Here is a 10,090-nt window from a genome sequence, read left to right on the forward strand (position 1 = left end):
TCCAAGCATCAGAAATACTTTTCCATAACTTTATATTCTACTCACCATTGCTACCACTCTCTCTTCAAGATCTCTGTATTGTGCACTGCTGCGATTATTGAGTTCTGCAACAAATGGTTCTTCCAAGATTGCTGTGAGAATCACAATTGGTGGCGGTGCTGCAATGAAGCCTGTTGTAGTTGTTCCAGCAGTTGTTGTTGGTACTCCAGCTGCTGTAAATAAGAAATTGGTGACGAAAGGATTGATACAACTCTATGCATTTAACAGCAGCTGTTTTGATGTGAGTTAAATTTAGGTTCATGTATTCAGTGTTGACTTACGAATGGCTGTGATGGAGTTTGCAAGAATGGTGAGGTTGAAGTTGTTGTTGGAGTTATTCAAGGCACCTTTCAGGGTATCTACAACAACATTAGCCTCTGGGACCTCATCGCGTGAGACTGTGCTGTTAAACACCAGGTCAACCTCTACTTGGACATCTCCCATGTTTTGCCTTGCATGGAAAAATCAGCCGTGTTAGTCAAATGAGATCATCTACTAATTCAAGGGCTTTTTTGTTGGATCGCAACTTGAATTTTTTTTTCTCCACTGCTGTAACATTTTATATTTCTTTTTTAAAACATAATCCACATTTTTTGTTGTTGTAGTGGTACTCATGACTCAAGAACATTTAAATCAGACTTGCAAAACTTAAAAGATTACCGAAATTCATTGACAGTGGTGCCCACGAAGCTGCTGCCAAAGGTCACAAAGAAGATGAAGTCGCACTGTAAGGAAGAATTGAAAATGAGGAACATTAATAATCTTAATATTCTTGTTTTGGTGCTAAGTTCCTCCAAGCATCAGAAATACTTTTCCATAACTTTATATTCTACTCACCATTGCTACCACTCTCTCTTCAAGATCTCTGTATTGTGCACTGCTGCGATTATTGAGTTCTGCAACAAATGGTTCTTCCAAGATTGCTGTGAGAATCACAACTGGTGGCGGTGCTGCAATGAAGCCTGTTGTAGTTGTTCCAGCAGTTGTTGTTGGTACTCCAGCTGCTGTAAATAAGAAATTGGTGACAAAAGGATTGATACAACTCTATGCATTTAACAGCAGCTGTTTTGATGTGAGTTAAATTTAGGTTCATGTATTCAGTGTTGACTTACGAATGGCTGTGATGGAGTTTGCAAGAATGGTGAGGTTGAAGTTGTTGTTGGAGTTATTCAAGGCACCTTTCAGGGTATCTACAACAACATTAGCCTCTGGGACCTCATCGCGTGAGACTGTGCTGTTAAACACCAGGTCAACCTCTACTTGGACATCTCCCATGTTTTGCCTTGCATGGAAAAATCAGCCGTGTTAGTCAAATGAGATCATCTACTAATTCAAGGGCTTTTTTGTTGGATCGCAACTTGAATTTTTTTTTCTCCACTGCTGTAACATTTTATATTTCTTTTTTAAAACATAATCCACATTTTTTGTTGTTGTAGTGGTACTCATGACTCAAGAACATTTAAATCAGACTTGGAAAACTCAAGATTACCGAAATTCATTGACAGTGGTGCCCACGAAGCTGCTGCCAAAGGTCACAAAGAAGATGAAGTCGCACTGTAAGGAAGAATTAAAAATGAGGAACATTAATAATCTTAATATTCTTGTTTTGGTGCTAAGTTCCTCCAAGCATCAGAAATACTTTTCCATAACTTTATATTCTACTCACCATTGCTACCACTCTCTCTTCAAGATCTCTGTATTGTTCACTGCTGCGATCATTGAGTTCTGCAACAAATGGTTCTTCCAAGATTGCTGTGAGAATCACAACTGGTGGCGGTGCTGCAATGAAGCCTGTTGTAGTTGTTCCAGCAGTTGTTGTTGGCACTCCAGCTGCTGTAAATAAGAAATTGGTGACAAAAGGATTGATACAACTCTATGCATTTAACAGCAGCTGTTTTGATGTGAGTTAAATTTAGGTTCATGTATTCAGTGTTGACTTACGAATGGCTGTGATGGAGTTTGCAAGAATGGTGAGGTTGAAGTTGTTGTTGGAGTTATTCAAGGCACCTTTCAGGGTATCTACAACAACATTAGCCTCTGGGACCTCATCGCGTGAGACTGTGCTGTTAAACACCAGGTCAACCTCTACTTGGACATCTCCCATGTTTTGCCTTGCATGGAAAAATCAGCCGTGTTAGTCAAATGAGATCATCTACTAATTCAAGGGCTTTTTTGTTGGATCACAATTTGAATTTTTTTTTCTCCACTGCTGTAACATTTTGTATTTCTTTTTTAAAACATAATCCACATTTTTTGTTGTTGTAGTGGTACTCATGACTCAAGAACATTTAAATCAGACTTGCAAAACTTAAAAGATTACCGAAATTCATTGACAGTGGTGCCCACGAAGCTGCTGCCAAAGGTCACAAAGAAGATGAAGTCGCACTGTAAGGAAGAATTAAAAATGAGGAACATTAATAATCTTAATATTCTTGTTTTGGTGCTAAGTTCCTCCAAGCATCAGAAATACTTTTCCATAACTTTATATTCTACTCACCATTGCTACCACTCTCTCTTCAAGATCTCTGTATTGTGCACTGCTGCGATTATTGAGTTCTGCAACAAATGGTTCTTCCAAGATTGCTGTGAGAATCACAATTGGTGGCGGTGCTGCAATGAAGCCTGTTGTAGTTGTTCCAGCAGTTGTTGTTGGTACTCCAGCTGCTGTAAATAAGAAATTGGTGACAAAAGGATTGATACAACTCTATGCATTTAACAGCAGCTGTTTTGATGTGAGTTAAATTTAGGTTCATGTATTCAGTGTTGACTTACGAATGGCTGTGATGGAGTTTGCAAGAATGGTGAGGTTGAAGTTGTTGTTGGAGTTATTCAAGGCACCTTTCAGGGTATCTACAACAACATTAGCCTCTGGGACCTCATCGCGTGAGACTGTGCTGTTAAACACCAGGTCCACCTCTACTTGGACATCTCCCATGTTTTGCCTTGCATGGAAAAATCAGCCGTGTTAGTCAAATGAGATCATCTACTAATTCAAGGGCTTTTTTGTTGGATCACAATTTGAATTTTTTTTTCTCCACTGCTGTAACATTTTGTATTTCTTTTTGAAAAGCATAATCCACATTTTTTGTTGTTGTAGTGGTACTCATGACTCAAGAACATTTAAATCAGACTTGCAAAACTTAAAAGATTACCGAAATTCATTGACAGTGGTGCCCACGAAGCTGCTGCCAAAGGTCACAAAGAAGATGAAGTCGCACTGTAAGGAAGAATTAAAAATGAGGAACATTAATAATCTTAATATTCTTGTTTTGGTGCTAAGTTCCTCCAAGCATCAGAAATACTTTTCCATAACTTTATATTCTACTCACCATTGCTACCACTCTCTCTTCAAGATCTCTGTATTGTGCACTGCTGCGATTATTGAGTTCTGCAACAAATGGTTCTTCCAAGATTGCTGTGAGAATCACAATTGGTGGCGGTGCTGCAATGAAGCCTGTTGTAGTTGTTCCAGCAGTTGTTGTTGGTACTCCAGCTGCTGTAAATAAGAAATTGGTGACGAAAGGATTGATACAACTCTATGCATTTAACAGCAGCTGTTTTGATGTGAGTTAAATTTAGGTTCATGTATTCAGTGTTGACTTACGAATGGCTGTGATGGAGTTTGCAAGAATGGTGAGGTTGAAGTTGTTGTTGGAGTTATTCAAGGCACCTTTCAGGGTATCTACAACAACATTAGCCTCTGGGACCTCATCGCGTGAGACTGTGCTGTTAAACACCAGGTCAACCTCTACTTGGACATCTCCCATGTTTTGCCTTGCATGGAAAAATCAGCCGTGTTAGTCAAATGAGATCATCTACTAATTCAAGGGCTTTTTTGTTGGATCGCAACTTGAATTTTTTTTTCTCCACTGCTGTAACATTTTATATTTCTTTTTTAAAACATAATCCACATTTTTTGTTGTTGTAGTGGTACTCATGACTCAAGAACATTTAAATCAGACTTGCAAAACTTAAAAGATTACCGAAATTCATTGACAGTGGTGCCCACGAAGCTGCTGCCAAAGGTCACAAAGAAGATGAAGTCGCACTGTAAGGAAGAATTGAAAATGAGGAACATTAATAATCTTAATATTCTTGTTTTGGTGCTAAGTTCCTCCAAGCATCAGAAATACTTTTCCATAACTTTATATTCTACTCACCATTGCTACCACTCTCTCTTCAAGATCTCTGTATTGTGCACTGCTGCGATTATTGAGTTCTGCAACAAATGGTTCTTCCAAGATTGCTGTGAGAATCACAACTGGTGGCGGTGCTGCAATGAAGCCTGTTGTAGTTGTTCCAGCAGTTGTTGTTGGTACTCCAGCTGCTGTAAATAAGAAATTGGTGACAAAAGGATTGATACAACTCTATGCATTTAACAGCAGCTGTTTTGATGTGAGTTAAATTTAGGTTCATGTATTCAGTGTTGACTTACGAATGGCTGTGATGGAGTTTGCAAGAATGGTGAGGTTGAAGTTGTTGTTGGAGTTATTCAAGGCACCTTTCAGGGTATCTACAACAACATTAGCCTCTGGGACCTCATCGCGTGAGACTGTGCTGTTAAACACCAGGTCAACCTCTACTTGGACATCTCCCATGTTTTGCCTTGCATGGAAAAATCAGCCGTGTTAGTCAAATGAGATCATCTACTAATTCAAGGGCTTTTTTGTTGGATCGCAACTTGAATTTTTTTTTCTCCACTGCTGTTACATTTTATATTTCTTTTTTAAAACATAATCCACATTTTTTGTTGTTGTAGTGGTACTCATGACTCAAGAACATTTAAATCAGACTTGCAAAACTCAAGATTACCGAAATTCATTGACAGTGGTGCCCACGAAGCTGCTGCCAAAGGTCACAAAGAAGATGAAGTCGCACTGTAAGGAAGAATTAAAAATGAGGAACATTAATAATCTTAATATTCTTGTTTTGGTGCTAAGTTCCTCCAAGCATCAGAAATACTTTTCCATAACTTTATATTCTACTCACCATTGCTACCACTCTCTCTTCAAGATCTCTGTATTGTTCACTGCTGCGATCATTGAGTTCTGCAACAAATGGTTCTTCCAAGATTGCTGTGAGAATCACAACTGGTGGCGGTGCTGCAATGAAGCCTGTTGTAGTTGTTCCAGCAGTTGTTGTTGGCACTCCAGCTGCTGTAAATAAGAAATTGGTGACAAAAGGATTGATACAACTCTATGCATTTAACAGCAGCTGTTTTGATGTGAGTTAAATTTAGGTTCATGTATTCAGTGTTGACTTACGAATGGCTGTGATGGAGTTTGCAAGAATGGTGAGGTTGAAGTTGTTGTTGGAGTTATTCAAGGCACCTTTCAGGGTATCTACAACAACATTAGCCTCTGGGACCTCATCGCGTGAGACTGTGCTGTTAAACACCAGGTCAACCTCTACTTGGACATCTCCCATGTTTTGCCTTGCATGGAAAAATCAGCCGTGTTAGTCAAATGAGATCATCTACTAATTCAAGGGCTTTTTTGTTGGATCACAATTTGAATTTTTTTTTCTCCACTGCTGTAACATTTTGTATTTCTTTTTTAAAACATAATCCACATTTTTTGTTGTTGTAGTGGTACTCATGACTCAAGAACATTTAAATCAGACTTGCAAAACTTAAAAGATTACCGAAATTCATTGACAGTGGTGCCCACGAAGCTGCTGCCAAAGGTCACAAAGAAGATGAAGTCGCACTGTAAGGAAGAATTAAAAATGAGGAACATTAATAATCTTAATATTCTTGTTTTGGTGCTAAGTTCCTCCAAGCATCAGAAATACTTTTCCATAACTTTATATTCTACTCACCATTGCTACCACTCTCTCTTCAAGATCTCTGTATTGTGCACTGCTGCGATTATTGAGTTCTGCAACAAATGGTTCTTCCAAGATTGCTGTGAGAATCACAATTGGTGGCGGTGCTGCAATGAAGCCTGTTGTAGTTGTTCCAGCAGTTGTTGTTGGTACTCCAGCTGCTGTAAATAAGAAATTGGTGACAAAAGGATTGATACAACTCTATGCATTTAACAGCAGCTGTTTTGATGTGAGTTAAATTTAGGTTCATGTATTCAGTGTTGACTTACGAATGGCTGTGATGGAGTTTGCAAGAATGGTGAGGTTGAAGTTGTTGTTGGAGTTATTCAAGGCACCTTTCAGGGTATCTACAACAACATTAGCCTCTGGGACCTCATCGCGTGAGACTGTGCTGTTAAACACCAGGTCAACCTCTACTTGGACATCTCCCATGTTTTGCCTTGCATGGAAAAATCAGCCGTGTTAGTCAAATGAGATCATCTACTAATTCAAGGGCTTTTTTGTTGGATCACAATTTGAATTTTTTTTTCTCCACTGCTGTAACATTTTGTATTTCTTTTTTAAAACATAATCCACATTTTTTGTTGTTGTAGTGGTACTCATGACTCAAGAACATTTAAATCAGACTTGCAAAACTTAAAAGATTACCGAAATTCATTGACAGTGGTGCCCACGAAGCTGCTGCCAAAGGTCACAAAGAAGATGAAGTCGCACTGTAAGGAAGAATTGAAAATGAGGAACATTAATAATCTTAATATTCTTGTTTTGGTGCTAAGTTCCTCCAAGCATCAGAAATACTTTTCCATAACTTTATATTCTACTCACCATTGCTACCACTCTCTCTTCAAGATCTCTGTATTGTGCACTGCTGCGATTATTGAGTTCTGCAACAAATGGTTCTTCCAAGATTGCTGTGAGAATCACAACTGGTGGCGGTGCTGCAATGAAGCCTGTTGTAGTTGTTCCAGCAGTTGTTGTTGGTACTCCAGCTGCTGTAAATAAGAAATTGGTGACAAAAGGATTGATACAACTCTATGCATTTAACAGCAGCTGTTTTGATGTGAGTTAAATTTAGGTTCATGTATTCAGTGTTGACTTACGAATGGCTGTGATGGAGTTTGCAAGAATGGTGAGGTTGAAGTTGTTGTTGGAGTTATTCAAGGCACCTTTCAGGGTATCTACAACAACATTAGCCTCTGGGACCTCATCGCGTGGGACTGTGCTGTTAAACACCAGGTCAACCTCTACTTGGACATCTCCCATGTTTTGCCTTGCATGGAAAAATCAGCCGTGTTAGTCAAATGAGATCATCTACTAATTCAAGGGCTTTTTTGTTGGATCGCAACTTGAATTTTTTTTTCTCCACTGCTGTTACATTTTATATTTCTTTTTTAAAACATAATCCACATTTTTTGTTGTTGTAGTGGTACTCATGACTCAAGAACATTTAAATCAGACTTGCAAAACTCAAGATTACCGAAATTCATTGACAGTGGTGCCCACGAAGCTGCTGCCAAAGGTCACAAAGAAGATGAAGTCGCACTGTAAGGAAGAATTAAAAATGAGGAACATTAATAATCTTAATATTCTTGTTTTGGTGCTAAGTTCCTCCAAGCATCAGAAATACTTTTCCATAACTTTATATTCTACTCACCATTGCTACCACTCTCTCTTCAAGATCTCTGTATTGTTCACTGCTGCGATCATTGAGTTCTGCAACAAATGGTTCTTCCAAGATTGCTGTGAGAATCACAACTGGTGGCGGTGCTGCAATGAAGCCTGTTGTAGTTGTTCCAGCAGTTGTTGTTGGCACTCCAGCTGCTGTAAATAAGAAATTGGTGACAAAAGGATTGATACAACTCTATGCATTTAACAGCAGCTGTTTTGATGTGAGTTAAATTTAGGTTCATGTATTCAGTGTTGACTTACGAATGGCTGTGATGGAGTTTGCAAGAATGGTGAGGTTGAAGTTGTTGTTGGAGTTATTCAAGGCACCTTTCAGGGTATCTACAACAACATTAGCCTCTGGGACCTCATCGCGTGAGACTGTGCTGTTAAACACCAGGTCAACCTCTACTTGGACATCTCCCATGTTTTGCCTTGCATGGAAAAATCAGCCGTGTTAGTCAAATGAGATCATCTACTAATTCAAGGGCTTTTTTGTTGGATCACAATTTGAATTTTTTTTTCTCCACTGCTGTAACATTTTGTATTTCTTTTTTAAAACATAATCCACATTTTTTGTTGTTGTAGTGGTACTCATGACTCAAGAACATTTAAATCAGACTTGCAAAACTTAAAAGATTACCGAAATTCATTGACAGTGGTGCCCACGAAGCTGCTGCCAAAGGTCACAAAGAAGATGAAGTCGCACTGTAAGGAAGAATTAAAAATGAGGAACATTAATAATCTTAATATTCTTGTTTTGGTGCTAAGTTCCTCCAAGCATCAGAAATACTTTTCCATAACTTTATATTCTACTCACCATTGCTACCACTCTCTCTTCAAGATCTCTGTATTGTGCACTGCTGCGATTATTGAGTTCTGCAACAAATGGTTCTTCCAAGATTGCTGTGAGAATCACAATTGGTGGCGGTGCTGCAATGAAGCCTGTTGTAGTTGTTCCAGCAGTTGTTGTTGGTACTCCAGCTGCTGTAAATAAGAAATTGGTGACAAAAGGATTGATACAACTCTATGCATTTAACAGCAGCTGTTTTGATGTGAGTTAAATTTAGGTTCATGTATTCAGTGTTGACTTACGAATGGCTGTGATGGAGTTTGCAAGAATGGTGAGGTTGAAGTTGTTGTTGGAGTTATTCAAGGCACCTTTCAGGGTATCTACAACAACATTAGCCTCTGGGACCTCATCGCGTGAGACTGTGCTGTTAAACACCAGGTCAACCTCTACTTGGACATCTCCCATGTTTTGCCTTGCATGGAAAAATCAGCCGTGTTAGTCAAATGAGATCATCTACTAATTCAAGGGCTTTTTTGTTGGATCACAATTTGAATTTTTTTTTCTCCACTGCTGTAACATTTTGTATTTCTTTTTTAAAACATAATCCACATTTTTTGTTGTTGTAGTGGTACTCATGACTCAAGAACATTTAAATCAGACTTGCAAAACTTAAAAGATTACCGAAATTCATTGACAGTGGTGCCCACGAAGCTGCTGCCAAAGGTCACAAAGAAGATGAAGTCGCACTGTAAGGAAGAATTAAAAATGAGGAACATTAATAATCTTAATATTCTTGTTTTGGTGCTAAGTTCCTCCAAGCATCAGAAATACTTTTCCATAACTTTATATTCTACTCACCATTGCTACCACTCTCTCTTCAAGATCTCTGTATTGTGCACTGCTGCGATTATTGAGTTCTGCAACAAATGGTTCTTCCAAGATTGCTGTGAGAATCACAATTGGTGGCGGTGCTGCAATGAAGCCTGTTGTAGTTGTTCCAGCAGTTGTTGTTGGTACTCCAGCTGCTGTAAATAAGAAATTGGTGACAAAAGGATTGATACAACTCTATGCATTTAACAGCAGCTGTTTTGATGTGAGTTAAATTTAGGTTCATGTATTCAGTGTTGACTTACGAATGGCTGTGATGGAGTTTGCAAGAATGGTGAGGTTGAAGTTGTTGTTGGAGTTATTCAAGGCACCTTTCAGGGTATCTACAACAACATTAGCCTCTGGGACCTCATCGCGTGAGACTGTGCTGTTAAACACCAGGTCAACCTCTACTTGGACATCTCCCATGTTTTGCCTTGCATGGAAAAATCAGCCGTGTTAGTCAAATGAGATCATCTACTAATTCAAGGGCTTTTTTGTTGGATCGCAACTTGAATTTTTTTTTCTCCACTGCTGTAACATTTTATATTTCTTTTTTAAAACATAATCCACATTTTTTGTTGTTGTAGTGGTACTCATGACTCAAGAACATTTAAATCAGACTTGGAAAACTCAAGATTACCGAAATTCATTGACAGTGGTGCCCACGAAGCTGCTGCCAAAGGTCACAAAGAAGATGAAGTCGCACTGTAAGGAAGAATTAAAAATGAGGAACATTAATAATCTTAATATTCTTGTTTTGGTGCTAAGTTCCTCCAAGCATCAGAAATACTTTTCCATAACTTTATATTCTACTCACCATTGCTACCACTCTCTCTTCAAGATCTCTGTATTGTTCACTGCTGCGATCATTGAGTTCTGCAACAAATGGTTCTTCCA

This window comes from Centropristis striata, chromosome 17 (genome assembly GCF_030273125.1).
Source record: "Centropristis striata isolate RG_2023a ecotype Rhode Island chromosome 17, C.striata_1.0, whole genome shotgun sequence".
Taxonomy (NCBI): domain Eukaryota; kingdom Metazoa; phylum Chordata; class Actinopteri; order Perciformes; family Serranidae; genus Centropristis; species Centropristis striata.